This window comes from Dermochelys coriacea, chromosome 10 (assembly GCF_009764565.3).
Source record: "Dermochelys coriacea isolate rDerCor1 chromosome 10, rDerCor1.pri.v4, whole genome shotgun sequence".
Taxonomy (NCBI): Eukaryota; Metazoa; Chordata; order Testudines; family Dermochelyidae; genus Dermochelys; species Dermochelys coriacea.
Window position 1 is genome coordinate 84,198,114 of NC_050077.1, and position 20,369 is coordinate 84,218,482.

General features: G+C 44.8%; 1 long non-coding RNA gene across 1 annotated transcript; it reads right to left on the reverse strand.

The window, feature by feature from the left end:
- Positions 1-8,629: 8,629 nt before the first annotated feature.
- On the reverse strand, positions 8,630-12,424 carry LOC122456026. The gene is made up of 3 exons (XR_006274634.1): positions 12,305-12,424; positions 11,224-11,362; positions 8,630-9,196 (listed from the first exon to the last, which is right to left on the reverse strand). It is a non-coding gene; the product is annotated as an uncharacterized LOC122456026 (long non-coding RNA).
- Positions 12,425-20,369: the final 7,945 nt, after the last annotated feature.

Genomic DNA, 20,369 nt, shown 5'->3' on the forward strand with positions numbered 1-20,369 from the left:
ATTCAAATATTGTACTTATACATTGGTAAGTGCTCATGAGGCAAAGCGGAGCTCAATATTTCCCTGGATAGTCACCTCAAGAGCTGCCTGTTAGGAAAAGCTGGGTCTGCATTTACCTCATGATCACCCACACATCTGATCTCAGAAATTTTCTATCAGGGCATTTCTACTGTGCTCAGTTTTCATTGAGTTTGATAATGCCACTGCAGCAAGCCCTAGAAATTCAATCCCAGCTGCAAACATATCCTCTGAGCAAGCAAGCGGGCACACTATTTTTGTCCAAATGCTCTGGATTTTTCATTTTAAGGCAGTAGTTATCACAGCACTGATCAGAGCTGGAATTAGGAGATCATATGCAGCCCAATCCTCAGCTGCTGTGATTGGGCTCTGATTTGAAACTCATTGGCCTTTCCAGAGGTCAGTCATGTAATAAACAAATCATGGTTCTAATGAATACCGTTCTGTCAGGTCCGATGGGCTCCAGACTGGGTAGTGATCCCAAAACAACCCCACTGCACTGAATGAGAGATCAGAAAAGAACACACCGCCTTTCAAACCGCAAAGCAGAGACTCAGGAAATCAAAATAAGTAAATCCTCATGCTACTGAATGCTGCAAGATTCTCATGCACTGTGTTTTGTAGTGGATACATTGTTTCATTGACAAATGAGTTGGAAAAGCTTTGTAATAAAATTCAGTAATTCTTGAACTCGTTAAAACTCCTTGTGGTTGTACATTGGCTATTTTGCTTGTTAGCCCAAAATCCCAGCACACAACCTGAGCAGCCAGGTTGTCGTGTCCTTGAGATCTTGCTAGAGGAAAAGGAGATCTAGCCCCATTTGTTTGTCTTTCCAATTATTTTAGGTTTCAGAGTAGCAGCCGTGTTAGTCTGTATTCATCTGCATCCGATGAAGTGAGCTGTAGCTCACGAAAGCTTATGCTCTAATAAATGTTAGTCTCTAAGGTGCCACAAGTAATCCTTTTCTTTTTGCCAGTTATTTTAGTTTGTGTATTGGACAGCACTCCATGTAGAATGAGTTTCTCCTATTATTTGTGGGGAGAGGAGGTTGTTTTGTTTGGGGGGTGGGTGCAGGTGCTTTAAACAACATGGTTTGGAAAGTAAAACTTCAAGTTTTTATTGTGAAGTAGCCGGTCTGATCTTTCTGGGCATTATTTAATATGATGAAGTAGTGGGCTCTGATTATATAACTGCTCTGATTTCTGCTGAAAAAATATTACCTAAAAAATTACTGCATCAGATTTAGCCCACAAACAACTTCCGTGGCTGAAAGAACTGAATACTTGCAAACAGAAGGTTCTTTTTTCCTAGTCCATGAATCAAATGCAAATAGAAACAGCAAGGCATCAATCTGCATGCAGCTAGCTGGAACTTAATGACAAATCTTTTCAAGATTCACAAATTGATTCAGGTGAACTGAAAACAGCAAAATGTTAATTAAGGATTTCATAGGCCATTTCTTTGTTTCCATGTACATTTGAAATTTACTCATGATTATATAGATGCATCATATAATCCTAAACACCACTATGGAAGTTCCTGTCACTGGGGGAAAGATTTAATACTCAACTCTCTACTGCTATGATTTCCAAAATTTGCCTTCTCACATTTTAATTGTTAAAAATAATAAGAAATGTTTCAAATGGCTGGTTTGGGGGAAGTTCCTTTCAAACAGGAGACTGATTGCACATCTAGATAAAAGACTAAAAAATCAAAATCAACCAAAAAATCCATAAATTAAAAAAAAAGAGAAAGAATCTTTGTTTCATTCAACAAGAGACTGCAAGAGGCTGACATCCCAACCTTCACATTCCTTGTAAAATGTCAGACAAAAGCACCCGTACATTCCCCATTTTAGAGAATTACATTACTCATCTCACCTCCCATTGCACCCCAGCATCAAAACAATCCAGCACCCCAAAATACTGTAATTTGGCCTGCCATAAAACTCTGGCACCCAATATCTCCCTGGACTCCCCTCCAAACACTGAGAGAGTTTGGATCCACATCCCAGCTTCTTCAAAGATCAGAGCCAAAAATCTGTGCATTGTAGTCCTCCCCGATTCAATATGCTCATGTGTCTATGTTTAACGATCCTTTTTTTTTTTTTTTTTAACTTCTTCAGTGCACTATCCCATATGATATCACTCTGACCTTAAGGCTATTTACATAGCATTACGTTTTGAAATATTCATAAATGGTCTTTTCCTATATTTCCCACAGAGGAAACAAAGCAAACAAAATGCTTTTTTAACTGTATTTCAGCAAAGTTTCCTAAAATCCATTGTGCTACTGTGTTTTGGCAGTGGCTTATGGCAGCTAATTACCAAACGTGGAAAGATTTACACAGGAGCTTAACATGCCATTTTTTGGAGTAACACATTATAAATTAGAGACAGGCTTTTTTGGACAAGTTACAATTGTCATGGTACACTGGTTTCTTTTTTGTGGAACTGTTATCATCGATGTAATGATCTATTGAGAAATCCCTCCAGGAGGTAGCTTTAGACTCAGAGTTGGAATGGATCAGATTGGGCTATATTCTCTTTGTTACCTTCAGATTGCAACAAGTTTCCTTGTAGGCAAAAGAAGGCTGGTATAAGAGCCACACACAATGCATATTTCAAAATGCCAATATGCATTCCAAGACTCTTTCCCACAGTTACCCCCAACCTAGCAGATGCACACAACCAGACTACTAGTAATTAAGGACGGCAATAAAGACACAAGAGAAATGCCTTCATATTTATGGTTCCATGACATCTTTTATAAAGAACTAATAAAAAAGACAAAATTATTCCACAGAATAATTGGGCTCTGTAATAATTTGATTCTAAAATAAAGGTTTAAAATTATTTCCTTACAGGCATGGTTCTTGGTTAGGTATGTGTAGGCTACGTCAGCAGCAATGGGTACGTAGAGGTGATAGTAAGTTATTCAAACAATGCACTGTTCTGGACAGGGGATAAAATTTGGATTTGTACTAAGAGTTTTGCAGAAATGTACAGTAAACTGTCCATATGATCCAGGCCATTCATGCTTGTGGAGCAAACTTTTAATTTTATTTTCAAGTGAATAATATTTTTATGAAAAAAGAAAAGGAGTACTTGTGGCACCTTAGAGACTAACAAATTTATTAGAGCATAAGCTTTCGTGAGCTACAGCTCACTTCATCGGATGCATTTGGTGGAAAAAACACCAAAAAACACCTGTTTTTTCCACCAAATGCATCCGATGAAGTGAGCTGTAGCTCACGAAAGCTTATGCTCTAATAAATTTGTTAGTCTCTAAGGTGCCACAAGTACTCCTTTTCTTTTTGCGAATACAGACTAACACGGCTGCTACTCTGAAACCTGTGAATATTTTTATGGTAAATGACAGAAATGGATTAATTTAAATGAAGCCACTTTTTAAAATAAAAAAAAGCAAAGTTTTATGATCTACCATGCAAAGGTTTGAATAAATATGTTCAGTTAAATAAATGGATCAGAAATAAATGACTCACAATTAGAGCTAGTTGAAATTTTTTCATCATAAAGTTTTGTCAACAACAACAACAAAAAAAAGGCTTTTCAAGCTATACAAAAGGTTTGTGGAAAATTTTGTTCCACTGAAGGCTTTTCCATTTTTCTTCAAATATAATCAAAAACATTTGGGCTTTTAGTTTCAGGGGGTTTGGTAGTTCTATACCTTTCTTTCTCTTTATTCCCCCTTCACTATTCTTCCCTTTCTAGTGGAATAAAGGGGTGAAATAAAGAGAAAGGAGAAAGAGGGGAACAGCAAACTGAAAGTTTTTCATTTAGATGAAAAAATCAAAAGTTTTCATGAGGAATTTGGAAATACACAAAACCTTTTAATGGAAAATACCAATTTTTTAACCAGCCCTTCTCAAAATATTAATCTTAGCTCAGTCTTAGTAAGTTAACTAAGCTTCATTGTCCCCTAGTCATATGGGCCATTGGGGTTTCTTTAAAGAAAATGTGACGAAAGTAAAGCAGGAAGCCGCTAATTTCAGCTAGACAGTAGGGTAAATCAGCTAGCGCCCTGACCAAGTAACCATGCTGGGCAGTGTGGATTTCTATAGAGGAAGGTTGGAGGAATTCTCGGCCCAAGTCTATGGGGCACTCTGCAGAGACCAGTAATTGGAATAGCCTCCACAGCCATAGGCCCCCTCTTCTGCAGGTGAGGGGAGAGTCCGGTGATCTAAACTACATCCCCAGGGCACCCTGATGCAGGAATCCCCTGGGGAACTTGGCTCTCCCACCACACTGAGGATATGCACTTCCAGAATGGCCACTCAAAAATCCTCCTTCCTGGCCTATGCAGCAGAACCATATCAAGGAGTAGGGCACAAGATTTGCCCGTGTATACAACATAACAGTGACTTGATGAGAGAGGCCCACACCAGAGCAAAGGGTCTGAAACCTTCTGCTATCCTTCTCCACAAACCTTGCAAAAGTTCATAGTCATATCTGAACTTTGCTATTCTGGCCCAGGGATGTCCCAGCTCCTCCAACCGCTCCATGAACAGAACTCCCATTGAGATGAGGTCTTCTAGGATTTTTGGACCCAGCGAGTGGAGGCTAGAAAGAACACTCAACTGCAATGACCTAACTGCTGTTATTCTTGAAAAGTATGGACAAGATTCAAGAGATTGTAGGCCAGGTAGTTTAACCTCTCTGAATTTGGAAAGTTATTGAAATCTACCGTGGATAAACCAGTGGAAAGCGACTTTGAGGCATGAGGATTAACTAACGTAATTTAACTCAGATTTAGGGGAAGCACTATGTGGCATTCAGAGTCAACATCACTGAATATACTGTATTGCAAACCAGGCGAATATACAGCCATTGGCTTTGCTAGTGTGGGGAAGGAAGCTATGCCACTTAAGGCCTGCTGCCATTTGCCTTGCACAGGCCAAACTGCCACTGAAGGATACACACTAAATAATACTCCACACACACTAACACATAGATGAACTACAAGGAACTGATGAAAAGAGAGAGAAAGCTGAACACTTTAAAGTTTTGAAATAAACCCATTCCTGCAGAACATGGAGCATCATCATTTGTATGCAGAATTTACTGTCATCACAGGCAGAGCTGGGGCTGGGCTGCGGTGTTTGGATCCAGATCTGACCTGGTGTAAAGCTGAAGAGGGTTTCAAGCTGGTGTTCTAGTTGGATCCATCTGACTATACCATGGGGTCAAGACTTGGAATTCATGTCCTGACTTCTTTGAAGTCCCAGGGGCTTTGCTTCTGGTGCAAATATAAGGCCTTTTCAGAAAGGCAGTAGATTTCTTTGTGTGATCTCCTACATTATTGGTTTTATATCTATAACTTCTAGTCGTAACCCAGATCCCAGGACATTTCTACAGCAAGAAGTGTGCATATGAGAATGTTAATGATTTGCATGATTTTGCATGGCTGAACAATGTGTCACCCCACAAAGGGACTTGGCCTTTAAATAATCAGTGGTTCCACGGAGAAAGCTGGGATCACGTGAAGATAAGATTACTGGGCCAAGGAGGGTGCTGTGCCGGTAGATACTCACCCACAGAGCAGAAGTCAGGTTTCTAGGAGGGAGAGTATAGACTGCAACTGGCTCAAAGTCTCTCAGATCTATTATCTGCCTGGTAAAGTAAACATCCATTTAGAACTAGAGCAACTGTCCAATAAAGTGGAAACATCAGTGTGACTGGAAACATTAGCTGGGGAATAAGCTGAACTCCTTTGGCCTCAGTTTTGCCTGTTAAATATCAAATGTCTTTTGACAGGCCACAGATCCCTCTGGCACTAGAACCTGAAATTGCTGAAAATTACTTTCCAAGGGATGGGGAAACTGGAAGCCTCTGCTAACGCAGCAGCCTCATTGGAATGCTGCAGTGGGGTTCTCAGGGGCAGATTCTGCTCATGTTTATGCCCTTTGCAACCCAGTTGACATCACTGTGGGATGCACAAGGCATGAAGGCAGAATTCAGCCAAAAGAGCCTGGAAGGTGCTGAGTGACTACTGGGAAGTGCGGACCTCAACTCCAACTTGACCTCAGTGGGAGTTAAGGGTGCTCAGCATCTCACAGGATCAGGCCTTAAATCCAGTGATTGTCTGGCTTTATCCCAGTGTCTCTTACTTTATGTCCTTTGTGCCCCCCCAAGCTACCTCTGAGTGATGATGCAACCAATGGGCCCTGTACTATTTCTATCGCTCTCATTGGGAGCTTTGCCATTTATTTCAACAGGAACTGGACCCAGCCCATTGTTTTGGAGACAGATGTGGTAAATGTAATTCCCATAGTAGTGGTCTCAGTAACTCTGAGTATGCAAGCCAATGCCTGGATCTGTCCTCACAGCCCTTCTGTATTGGGTCACGTATGATATGGAAATAAAATGGGATGATCTGATTAGGAATGTGATAGCTGCCTGCATACAAAAGGAGAATAAAACATGCCACCAACCCCCTGGCAGTGGTCTCCCAAACACAGCTGTAAGACAGAGGAAAGGAGGACTGCCAAACTGAGAACCTGATCCTGAGACTTTGTGGTTGGTATCATTCATGGTTCTACTATTTCTACCATTTTACTCAGGTAAAATGTGCTCTAGTCTGGCCTGGGGGGCCCATGAGGATTTGGGAGGACATGCATCAAGTGGGATTATAAAATGCAACTGAAATAACCAGGCGTCTCTAATATAAACAAAGTCCAAGGTCATGCCTGTCATCAGATCACTAATCAAAGCAAGCGGCTCGTCATGAATGGAGTGTTCATCCACGGAAACAACTTTAGGCTCCAGCTGAATCCAGCCATCTGTAATGGATCCTACAGTGGAGCATTTTACTGCAACAAAGGGAAGAGACAGAAAAACCAAATGAAATTTGGACATAATGAAACCAAAACACCAGAGACCTTCAACCAACAAGTGCACCGTCCATGTCTGAGGTGGAAGGCAGGAGGCCAAGCACAGCAATGCATAGCCATGGAAGTAGAAGCAAAGCTCTGATCAGAGATGTCTCCGTAATGAGGGTAACAGATGTTGCTAGAAATTCACCAACCCAATACAGGCACACTGGCACTGCTGGACAGGAATGACCATGGGATGGCCAGCAAGGGGATAACATTCCACAACAAGGTTCGTTTTTCCAGTGGAAAGGTAGGAATAAAAACATGTAAACAGGAGAAATGGAGCAAAAATTGAACTTTTCCTTTTGTTAAAGAAGGAGCTGTTCCTTTGTGTTCCTTCCACACCAAGATTTCCTTAGGGCAGAGGTCCCAGGAAAAACAGAAAATTCCAGCACTGAGCTTTAAATAAAGTGGTAGAATATAGAGACTTCCCCTGCTAGATCTGTAATTGAAGTGGAGATGAGCTGCTGTGTGTGCAGTTCCTTGTAAAATTCCACAAAACTGTCCTTCAAATCTGCCAGCGCAGGGATCGGCCAGCACTTCAGACTTACTCAAACACCATTGGTCCAGACAGTTAGCATTATGGGTTGCTCAATTCCCCCACTGAATAAAGGTCTGAGACAAGGCAGAGATTAAAATGATCTAATGAAAAATCAGTCTCCCCAGGCACCTCATGGGCCAGCCTATCTTTGGATGAGTCCTCTAGCCCTAAACAGAGCACAGATTTCCTTTTCAGCAAGAAAAAGGTGATTGGTTTAATTAAAGTTTCCATTGATAAAACATGGCTTTAAAATAACTGAGGGAAATAGTTCAGGTTGTCAAACAAGCAAAGCTGAAAACATGAGGTTCACCAATAGGTTTGCCCATCTCTACTCTAAACCAGTCCCTGCACCTTCTTCTGCATTAGCACAATGGTCCAGATTTAAAATAAATGAGACAGGAGTATCACAATGAATCCATTCCCTCTCCATTAGACTAGAATCTACTGCTAGAATGCCTACTTTAAACAGTGACATTATGAGAAGCACCTAGATCTCTTTAAAAAATACACAGCCATTTCTCTCATTCCAGTCCTATGAGCAGAACTTAGTGAATAAGCCATAAATATTGTTTCAATTAATTAGTTTGCCTCTTTTTCAGTTGGTGAATTGTTTGCAAACAAATTCCAATTTTCTCAGATGATTTTGGTTTTCAGATGAAGTCAGTGAATAATCCTGCAAGTAGTTCTTGATCCGTACCTTCCGAGGTACATAATGATCGCCAGACCATGGTCAATCTACTCCTTTGTCCTGTCTCCAACAGTGGCTAGCACCAGAGGAAGGCGCAAGAAATGGCATAATTGTCAGTTATGGGATACTCTCTCCACAGGGGAAGTTTCTTTCTTCCTTGGTGCAAATATTCCCTATTTATAATTCCAGTTGTTTTGGAAATTGACCACAGGGTATATTTCTATTCTAACTGGATGAGTATAACCTTTAGAATCAGATTCCACATACAAATTATTATAATTACAAATTCAAAATTCACTCTCCACAAATATTCTGCAATAGTTGCTTAACATTTGCTGTTTTGGCAACCATTCTCGCTAGTAAATTAATTCACTAGAATATTCATGGAAAGTGCACAGAAAAGATGTGCACACACAGTCGGGGGAATGTGGTGAGATATAGCCATGAAAGAGTTGACTGAATACAGGAAAACAATCTGTGATTGGAATTATCATAACAAATCAGTCCAGTTTTGCAACAGAAAATATTATATTAGCAAGAGAAATTTTAGGTGACTAGGGTAGTGTCTCCATGCTCTCATACTAGAACTATAATTTGCAAACATCTTCTCATTGCTAAAGAAATAGAATGGGCCAAATGAATCCATAGCATCCATGTGACTTCAGGGGAATTGTACCAGAGATCAGTTTGGCACAGTGTTCCCTCTGAGATGAGTGATTTCTTGCAGGTATCTTCAAAGATTAGACCAGAGTACTTAGATACCTGCTGTGGGAAGTGTTAATCATATTTTTGACTGTATGGAACAGTCACTCAGAGTTCCCTGCAGATAGGGTATAAAGTCTGATCTCTATGGAGCAGCTCTCACTTACGCCGGAGTGAATTTAGCCCATGGAGCACACCATTAAAGACTGAGCGCCAAAATTGCATGTGGTCTTTCAGCAGACAATCATGGGACGTGAAACCATGGGCTGCAGTGCCTGGTTTCCAATGTCTCATTATTTAGACAATAAAAAACAAACTGTTGCTCTTTTTGCTTTTCACATGCATCTTCTTCCTGGGGAAAGAAGACCTTTCACATATATTTTGGTAAGAAAAGATTCCATTCAGTGACATAATGCTGCAATAGCAACAATGGAGAGCTAGCAGGGACACTCCTGCTAAACCGCAGTTGGCACAACCAGTCTGTTTACTTATTGCAGTTCTGACTTATTCAGAAGGGATGGGTCCCTCTGCAGCCAACTCGCACGAACTCTGTCAATTGCAATTGTTTCTTTTGACATTACATTTAACTGGACTGGAGATTGTGTTGTCAATGTAGTCTGAGTTACTCCAAAAGCAGGGTATGCAAAAGGCTCTTTTACTTATACAGACAAGATAAAATTTTTACTTCATATTAGATAAGAGTCTGCGTTTATTCAAATAAAAATATATATGAACTGTGTGACACTCCAGCAGCATTATTACAGTACTTGGGGCTATTAGAACACAATTATACGTAATGGAACTAAGAGAGAAATCATCTCATGTAGGGACAAACTGTGTAAGAGCAAAATCCTGTGAGACTTGCAAAGTCATAGGAGGCTCAAAACTCAGTCCACTTCCTGGACACTACGATGCTAATAAGCGATGGTCACATAAACACCACCCTATATCGGAAACCTACTGACCGCTATTCCTACCTACATGCCTCTAGCTTTCATCCAGATCATACCACACGATCCATTGTCTACAGCCAAGCTCTACGATATAACCCCATTTGCTCCAACCTCTCAGACAGAGACAAACACCTACAAGATCTCTATCATGCATTCCTACAACTACAATACCCACCTGCTGAAGTGAAGAAACAGATTGACAGAGCCAGAAGAGTACCCAGAAGTCACCTATTACAGGACAGGCCCAACAAAGAAAATAACAGAACGCCACTAGCCATCACCTTCAGCCCCCAACTAAAACCTCTCCAACGCATCATCAGGGATCTACAACATATCCTGAAGGACGACCCATCACTCTCAGATCTTGGGAGACAGGCCAGTCCTTGCTTACAGACAGCCCCCCAACCTGAAGCAAATACTCATCAGCAACCACACAACAGAACCACTAACCCAGGAACCTATCCTTGCAACAAAGCCCGTGGCCAACTCTGTCCACATATCTATTCAGGGGACAGCATCATAGGGCCTAATCACATCAGCCACATTATCAGAGGCTCATTCACCTGCGCATCTACCAATGTGATATAGGCCATCATGTGCCAGCAATGCCCCTCTGCCATGTACATTGGTCAAACTGGACAGTCTGTACATAAAAGAATAAATGGACACAAATCAGACGTCAAGGATTATAACATTCAAAAACCAGTTGGAGAACACTTCAGTCTCTCCGGTCACTCGATTACAGACCTGAGGGGTGGCTATCCTTCAACAGCCGCCCCCCCCCCCCGCTGCTGGTGATGGCTCATCTTAAGTGATCACTCTCCTTACAGTGTGTATGATAAAATCCATTGTTTCATGTTCTCTGTGTGTGTATATCAATCTCCCCTCTGTATTTTCCACCAAATGCACCCGATGAAGTGAGCTGTAGCTCACGAAAGCTTATGCTCAAATAAATTTGTTAGTCTGTATTCGCAAAAAGAAAAGGAGTACTTGTGGCACCTTAGAGACTAACACGGCTGCTACTCTGAAACCTGTCAAAATGCAGTGGACATGCTGTGGTGGTTCTCTGCAGTGGAACATAGACAGCAGATACAGTGGGCCTTTTGGGGGCCTAGCCAGTGGGTGCCACATAAGGAGAAATCATCAGGCTGCATTCACTAGCCTTCCTGCAAAACAGAATGGCTGTGGTTCAGCTGCACACTAGCTATGGGCCGTGGAGGACTGAATCCCTCCACTATGCCTTTGAGCACATTTGTGAGAGTGCTCTGCTCATGTTACGTGGACTGTGTGCACCATTTCCCAAGATTTGGCCCCTACCCTACCCACATTCCGTCGCAGCCATCTTGTTCTCCAGAATCTAGGCACACACACACATACACAACGTTATTCCATAGCATTAGAAGTCTTGTAATAGAGACTAGCGAACCTGATGTTCTATTGGAACTGCACTGACACCTTTTTAGGGATCAGCATTGCTGCTCCCTCTTGACTCCTACATCCCTGGTGTTTTGGCCATTTGGTGTCAGCTGCACTATTCCCTTCTCCAATGACTAACGGTCTTGCCTCTATACCAAATAAACAACCAACATCTGGTTTTGAGATTGCCTGGCAAGATCCGCTCTCTGAGGCAAAAAGCTGGAGGCTATATAGAGAGAAGATTTAAACATTTACTGAAAGCAAGATAAAAACAGATGAGCATGAGACAGGTTCGACTGATATGTTCTATGCTTTGATACATCAAGGTGTTACAGTAGTGTAGCCATGTATAGAAGGATTTCTGAGATAAAAATTAATATATATTTTTTAGACAATGGCGGTTGATTTACTGATCCTAATATAATATGTAACATTTGGATTTTATATTGTAATAGTGCAAAGCCAAGGTTACATGAAGTAAGATGGCCTACCTACAGTGAATTCATCTGGCTATGTGATTATTTAAACCAAAGCAATGAGTTTGGATTACTTAATGATCTGATAATAGGCCTCTTGAAGGACACAAAGAATGTATTTTTTCCCTACTCCATACAGTTCAAAATGAAAGTAAAAAATCAGATCAGCTTTCTGGGTGTAGCTAGTGAATGACCTCTGGGACTGAAAAATCATGTCAATATTTTAATAATTTTTCTCTGCTGTGTATGATTTTTAAAATGGGTTCCTTAATCTTCATATCCATTCATACTGTGCATATTTATACTGTACATGATATCTAAACCAGTTCTGGGTGTTCCTGCAGAAAGGAGGGGTGCCTCTCCAGCTCTGAATAGAAACCCTGGGAGGAAGAAAGTACGTGTGCATGTGAGAAGCGAGGAGGAAAAAGGTTTAAGGGAACATATCTGGGGACCTAAATCCGATGAAAAAACTTTCATTTCAGTGACAGAAGGAAACAAAACAAATTAAATGTAGTGCTATAAAATGGGTCTTCTAGCAAAGCAGGAGAGTGAACATAAGTCATTTTAGTGATGGCTTTAGGCACAGGCTGGACAGGCAGCTCCCTAGGGACCCACCTTACAGAAGGATATGATTAGTGTGGAAGACATTCCATGGCAAAAAGAGGCTGTCTGGGGAGAAGATCCCTGCACTTCAATACCCCATCCTTAAAGCATAGGTTACAGGAGAGATCAGCTAACTACCAGAAGACAAGTTCTCTGCTCTAACCAGGGAGCTCAGGGAGAAAGGAGCTCAAGCTGGCAGGAACAAAAGAGAAACATGATTCCAGAGGGAAAGGGATGGGAAAGAGATATGACTCACACAAAGTCAGGGCAGTGTGGAAGTTTTAACAACAAGTTAGTAGTGTTGGAGTAACTATGGACACAAGATGATGTGATGCTAGGCTGCTTGTGATTGTACTAATATTTATTTTAAGCCGCTACACATGCCCAGCGTGAACTAGTTTTCAGAAGCTTGAGCAGAGTGTTTGTGGAGGGCTTTGACCGCAGTGACTAAAAGTTACTATATGGCCCCAACCCAGCAAAGAATTTAAATGTGTGAATAGTCCCAGTTAAACCAAGGGATGCTCAATTGAGACTTTAGGAGGTAAGTAATATTAATACATGGGATTGTTACCAATCTCATTAGAATTGATGTTTCTCTCAAAGCCCCTGCTCTCAGGTTCATCTGATTAGAAGAAAATCTCCACTTCATTTTTAAAAAAAGTTTCCAGCCCTGAATGTTTCAGACAAAAGCTTGAAAACATGATATGAACACACCTTAAAAGCTCAAAAAACAGAAGACAAATAAAAGGAACCCAAAAGGACTTTTCATCGCATGAGTTTTAAGCCAATCTCACAATTTTGGGGCTCTGGCTGATGATTTTTGGATGAAAGAAGTTGGCAATACTCAAAAAGGTTCGGTGATGTTAGACAATTAGTTCACGAGTGCCTATGAAACACTACCAAAACAAAAATTACCCTTTATTTGAGTGTCCAAAACCCCACGGTGTGGGCCGTACCTGTTCTGACCATTTTGCATACCTAGCACCTGAAGTTTAGGTCATCTGGCTATATAAGGAGACATGTAGGAAACACCATGAGCAAAAGTACATCCCACTTCTGGTGGAGAAGGGTATGATCAGCAGAAGAGAGGAAGGAAAACAAAAAATACAAAGGGAAAATAAGATTTCTCAAGAGCCTACTGCCGCAGAACCTGCCCACCAGAAAGCTATGTTTGGTTTTACCAGGGTTTGTGCCTGAAAACGTGCTGCAAGATTGCGGTGGGAGTGGGGCTTGGGCAGCCCTTAGGCTAAGCTCCCCTATAGCTCTTGTCCAACACATAGCTTAAAACAAATGGAACTCCAGTGGTTCCCCACATGGAAAAAGCAGGTTGGACCTGTAAACAGGCCCAACAAGAGAATGAACAGAGGCATTGTAAAAGGAGTCACGTGGATTTTAAGACCCTATATTTCTCAAAGCCATGCTGGTCTTGCAGTTTTTCAATCTAAGGTTTGTCTATCACCTCTATCCCTGATTAAGCTCCTATGTTTAAACTTTAAACTCATTAGTCTGCAGAAGAGAAGAATGAGGGGGGATTTGATAGCTGCTTTCAACTACCTGAAAGGGGGTTTCAAAGAGGATGGCTCTAGACTGTTCTCAATGGTAGCAGATGACAGAACGAGGAGTAATGGTCTCAAGTTGCAATGGGGGAGGTTTAGATTGGATATTAGGAAAAACTTTTTCACTAAGAGGGTGGTGAAACACTGGAATGCGTTACCTAGGGAGGTGGTAGAATCTCCTTCCTTAGAGGTTTTTAAGGTCAGGCTTGACAAAGCCCTGGCTGGGATGATTTAACTGGGACTTGGTCCTGCTTTGAGCAGGGGGTTGGACTAGATGACCTTCTGGGGTCCCTTCCAACCCTGATATTCTATGATTCTATGATTCTATGATTCCTCAGAGGCCCCCTGCTTACAATGCTTTCCCTCTTTCAGTTCCTGTTGTTTTCCCTGCCTAGATTTCTGAGCTTCCCTTCTGTAGTATAAGTTTCCCCAAGCTAGGCCCCAGGACTTATTTTTATAGCCCCACTCCCTATCAGGGCAGAGACCTGGGCCTCCCAGGTGCAGTCTATAAGTGAGGGAACAAATAGCTTCATCAGGCCTTAGAGAATCAGTACTACTCATACTGGCCAAACCCACCCACAGGTAAACTTCTAGGGAAAGTGCCTCACTCCAGTCTCAGACCACTAAACCAAAGCGACTCTGGCACAGAGATGGCCCACAAGAGTCAGAAGGGTTCTAAATGCATAACTAGCTAACAGTTTGTGATCTGACCTTTCCATAGTAGCCTAATAGATTAGTACCCGTAGCGAGGGGCATGGCCTCCCTCCCGGATGGACAGAGGGACAGCCGGACCGGCCCCTGGTGGGCAGAGCCAGGGCACCCATGCCCGTCCCACTGGAAGCAAAGGGGCGGGCCAAGAACCAGAAATATAAAAGGTGGGCCAGGCCCTTCAGCCCCCTTGGGGGGAAGGAGTAGGATATCTTTTTCCTCCTGCTGCAGCTTGGATCAGACAGGGCCACTACAGTGCCTAAGACCTGGAGGGATTGCTGGTTGCCAGAGAAGCTGAGGCACTGTTGGGGCTGCCTTTAGCAGTTTACCTTGGTGAGATGAATGATGATTCTGGGACCCAGGTACCCCCTTGAATAGGGTTGCTACCTTTCTAATTGCACAAAACTGAACACCCTTTACTTGCCCCCTCTTTAAGGCCTTACTGCTCCCTGCCCCACTTCAGCCCACCTTTCTCTGTTGCTTGCTCTCCCCTGCCCTTGCTCACTTGCCCGGGGTTGGTGTGCAGGAAGGGGTGAGGGCTTTGACTGTGGGTATGTGCTCTGGGGATGATGGATTTGGGGTGCAGGAGAGGGCCTGTGGCTAGGACCAAGGGGTTTGGAGTGTGGGAGGGGGTGTGGGCACTGGGAGGGAGTTTGGATATGGGAGAGGGTTCTGACCTGGGGCAAGGGATTGGGGTGTGGATGTGGGAGGGGATTCTGATCTGGGGCAGGGGGGTTGGGGTGCAGGCTCAAGGGAGTGCTTACCTCCGGTGACTCCTGGTCAGCAGCACCGAGGGGCTAAGGTAGGCTCCCTGCCTGCCCTGGCTCCATGCTGCTCCTGGAAGTGGCCAGCATGTGAGGCCCCTAGGCAGAGGCATGGTCAGGTGGCTCTGTGCAGTGTGTGCACTGCCCCTGCAGCTCCTATTGGCCAGGAACCGCAGCCAATGAGAACTGCGGAGGTGGCACTGGGGGCAGAGGCAGTGCATGGAGCTTCCCTGGCTGCACCTCTCTGCCTAGGAGCCGGAGGGAAATACCAGCCACTTACAGGAGCTGTGTGGAGCCAGGGCAGGCAGGGAGTCTGCCTTAGCCTCTTTGTGCCACCCACCAGACTTTTAACAGCCCAGTCAGCGTGCTGACTAGAGCCGCCAGGGTCCCTTTTCAACTGGGCGTTCCAGTTAAAAACCGGACGCCTGGCAACACTACCCTTGCTTGGGAGTGTAGGAAGTGGCTCAGGGAAGCTGAATATAGTTTAGCTGTGTTGCTGACTGACCGCTGACTAGCATGTTGTGGCTGGATTCCCTGCTGACCCAGTGGTGGACCACTGCCACTATTAGGGTCCTGGGCTGGTACCTGGTGGAGTTGGGTGGGCCTGGGTCATCTTTCCCCCTACCACCTCACCTGGGGGTGGCAAGACCCCAGTCTAGGCCAAGAGGCCTGTGTTTGTCAGCACTCTGCCAGAGCCAGGACCCCTGACTGTTGGTAACCTGCGGGCCTCGGCTCTGAGGTTAATAACTGCTCTACCCCACTGAGTAGTGGAGGCGGTGGTGCTAATTCCTCCCTGAACCGTGCCCCTCCAGAGGTCTGGTAGCAAGGGGGTGCAGCCTCTCTCCCAGACACAGGGACAGCTGCGACTTCCCTACAGTATTCCTGCCTTGCACTTCATTCTGCTTTATTTTTTTGCCTGGCAGGAGAAGAGCAATTCAGTTCCATCAGTGAGCAGGAGCGTTGCACGAGGAAGTGCGATGAGCTGTGTCTCCCTCAAATGCTGCATGGACCATTGGTGTTCTGCAAGCATCCCAGAAAGTCCTCACTCACTGTGCCCAAGCTGTGGTGAGCTATACAGACCCTCTTTCAGGATTGCCAGGGAGGAAACTAACATGGCCTCCCTGAGCAGAGGATAGTCCAGATTGTATGAACTCAGGGCAGAGATGGTGTACGAACTAGTCCATGTTGTGGCAAAGCAGGTGATTAACCCGAAGGTAAAGGAGTAAGAGGTAGCTGCTGGCATGTACTAGAGGAAATACAGACTGGGAATAGCAGGTGGGATTCAGAAAAGTGCTTGGTGCTGAAAACCAGGTCTTGGCCACCTACTGCGAATTCCCACTCAGCTGCTGTTGAACCCCTTGGGCACCTAAACTCACTGGGTGCCTATGCTTTTCCTCTGGGCATAGGCACTGCAGCCTCATTCTAGAGAGCGGGCACCTATATCCTGCCTCAGCATGTGCTCTGCTGCTCCCTGAGAGGTGTCCAGGTGCCCATCTCCCGCCGAAGCCCCAGAGCAATTCACAAATGGGAGACATAGGCTTTTGGTGGCTCAAGCCATGGCTGGGGGGGGGGGGAGCAGCCCTGATCGGGGGCAGGAGGACGGGATAGCCCTCTCTTATAACCTTTTGCCCCGAGGCTAGGGTACTCACCCAGAATGTGGGAGACTGCCAGTTCAAGCCCCCTCTCCTCCCGAGGGGGAGAAGGAATTTAATAGATATCCATCATCTCTCAGGTGAGAGCCCCAGCCTGTAGATTATGGAGTCATTGTGACTTTCCTGGGCTCCATTAACATTTAATGATTCAGTTGCTTAATTAAAGTGGAACAGCTTCAATAGGCAGGGCTGTCCCTAGGGGGGTGCAGGGCCCGGGACAATCCTCCTTCTCCAGCCCAGGCCCCTGCTCCCACTCCACTCCTTCCCCCCAAGCCCCTCTTCCCACTCCTGCCCTGCCCCTGCTCCACACCCTTCCAGCCCCCATTCCACCCCCTCCCCCAAACCCCAACCCCACCTCTTTCTGGCACCTCCCCCTCCCCAACCATTTGTTTTAGGTCTCACACACAACTTTGGCATTGAATGCCTAATCTTCCTCTCCCAATGCATGGATCACAAGCAGAGGGAGGTGCCTTCCTCCAGCCCAGACTTTGGCACTGTGATGTTTTGGGGACCACCCATACTGGTAAGGACTTCCATCACCATCTCCCCTATAACTTCAGGGTGCCTTGGTGCCATGCAGCTATGGTTTAGAAAATTCTTGAAACCAGGACCCTGCCCACATGCACAAAGTTGCACATCCCCAGGGGGATGAGGTGGATGAGGCTTTCTTCCGGCAACTCACGGAAGCTACTAGATCGCATGCCCTGATTCTCATGGGTGACTTTAATTTTCCTGATATCTGCTGGGAGAGCAATACAGCGGTGCATAGACAATCCAGGAAGTTTTTGGAAAGCGTAGGGGACAATTTCCTGGTGCAAGTGCTAGGGGAGCCAACTAGGGGGAGCGCTTTTCTTGACCTGCTGCTCACAAACCGGGTAGAATTAGTGGGGGAAGCAAAAGTGGATGGGAATCTGGGAGGCAGTGACCATGAGTTGGTTGAGTTCAGGATCCTGACGCAGGGAAGAAAGGTAAGCAGCAGGATACGGACCCTGGACTTCAGGAAAGCAGACTTTGACTCCCTCAGGGAACAGATGGCCAGGATCCCCTGGGGGACTAACATGAAAGGGAAGGGAGTCCAGGAGAGCTGGCTGTATTTCAAGGAATCCCTGTTGAGGTTACAGGGACAAACCATCCCGATGAGTCGAAAGAATAGTAAATATGGCAGGCGACCAGCTTGGCTTAATGGTGAAATCCTAGCGGATCTTAAACATAAAAAAGAAGCTTACAAGAAGTGGAAGGTTGGACATATGACCAGGGAAGAGTATAAAAATATTGCTCGGGCATGTAGGAAAGATATCAGGAGGGCCAAATCGCACCTGGAGCTGCAGCTAGCAAGAGATGTCAAGAGTAACAAGAAGGGTTTCTTCAGGTATGTTGGCAACAAGAAGAAAGCCAAGGAAAGTGTGGGCCCCTTACTGAATGAGGGAGGCAAGCTAGTGACAGAGGATGTGGAAAAAGCTAATGTACTCAATGCTTTTTTTGCCTCTGTTTTCACTAACAAGGTCAGCTCCCAGACTGCTGTGCTGGGCAACACAAAATGGGGAAGAGATGGCCAGCCCTCTGTAGAGATAGAGGTGGTTAGGGACTATTTAGAAAAGCTGGACGTGCACAAGTCCATGGGGCCGGACGAATTGCATCCGAGAGTGCTGAAGGAATTGGCGGCTGTGATTGCAGAGCCCTTGGCCATTATCTTTGAAAACTCGTGGCGAACGGGGGAAGTCCCGGATGACTGGAAAAAGGCTAATGTAGTGCCCATCTTTAAAAAAGGGAAGAAGGAGGATCCTGGGAACTACAGGCCGGTCAGCCTCACCTCAGTCCCTGGAAAAATCATGGAGCAGGTCCTCAAAGAATCAATCCTGAAGCACTTAGAGGAGAGGAAAGTGATCAGGAACAGTCAGCATGGATTCACCAAGGGAAGGTCATGCCTGACTAATCTAATCGCCTTTTATGATGAGATTACTGGTTCTGTGGATGAAGGGAAAGCAATGGATGTATTGTTTCTTGACTTTAGCAAAGCTTTTGACACGGTCTCCCACAGCATTCTTGTCAGCAAGTTAAGGAAGTATGGGCTGGATGAATGCACTATAAGGTGGGTAGAAAGCTGGCTAGATTGTCGGGCTCAACGGGTAGTGATCAATGGCTCCATGTCTAGTTGGCAGCCGGTGTCAAGTGGAGTGCCCCAGGGTCGGTCCTGGGGCCCGTTTTGTTCAATATCTTCATAAATGATCTGGAGGATGGTGTGGATTGCACTCTCAGCAAATTTGCGGATGATACTAAACTGGGAGGAGTGGTAGATACGCTGGAGGGGAGGGATAGGATACAGAAGGACCTAGACAAATTGGAGGATTGGGCCAAAAGAAATCTAATGAGGTTCAATAAGGATAAATGCAGGGTCCTGCACTTAGGATGGAAGAATCCAATGCACCGCTACAGACTAGGGACCGAATGGCTCGGCAGCAGTTCTGCAGAAAAGGAACTAGGGGTGACAGTGGACGAGAAGCTGGATATGAGTCAGCAGTGTGCCCTTGTTGCCAAGAAGGCCAATGGCATTTTGGGTTGTATAAGTAGGGGCATAGCGAGCAGATCGAGGGACGTGATCGTTCCCCTCTATTCGACACTGGTGAGGCCTCATCTGGAGTACTGTGTCCAGTTTTGGGCCCCACACTACAGGAAGGATGTGGATAAATTGGAAAGAGTACAACGAAGGGCAACAAAAATGATTAGGGGTCTAGAGCACATGACTTATGAGGAGAGGCTGAGGGAGCTGGGATTGTTTAGTCTGCAGAAGAGAAGAATGAGGGGGGATTTGATAGCTGCTTTCAACTACCTGAAAGGGGGTTTCAAAGAGGATGGCTCTAGACTGTTCTCAATGGTAGCAGATGACAGAACGAGGAGTAATGGTCTCAAGTTGCAATGGGGGAGGTTTAGATTGGATATTAGGAAAAACTTTTTCACTAAGAGGGTGGTGAAACACTGGAATGCGTTACCTAGGGAGGTGGTAGAATCTCCTTCCTTAGAGGTTTTTAAGGTCAGGCTTGACAAAGCCCTGGCTGGGATGATTTAACTGGGACTTGGTCCTGCTTTGAGCAGGGGGTTGGACTAGATGACCTTCTGGGGTCCCTTCCAACCCTGATATTCTATGATTCTATGAAAGTCTCAGCCTGCAAGGAGTAAGTAGGCCAAGGTAACACCTACAGCTCTTCAGTCTAGAGTCTCCCCAAATCCATCCTCCCTGAGTCCTTAAGTACCAGACATTCAGAATGTTCTCCCTGGTTTGTCACCCCAGAAGGTGTGACACCAGCCCCCCAGTTAACAGTTGACTTTGGCACACACACTCCACAGAGTTTGCGTACCAGCTAGCTGCTTGGGAGAAAAATAAACAATTTATTAGAAAATC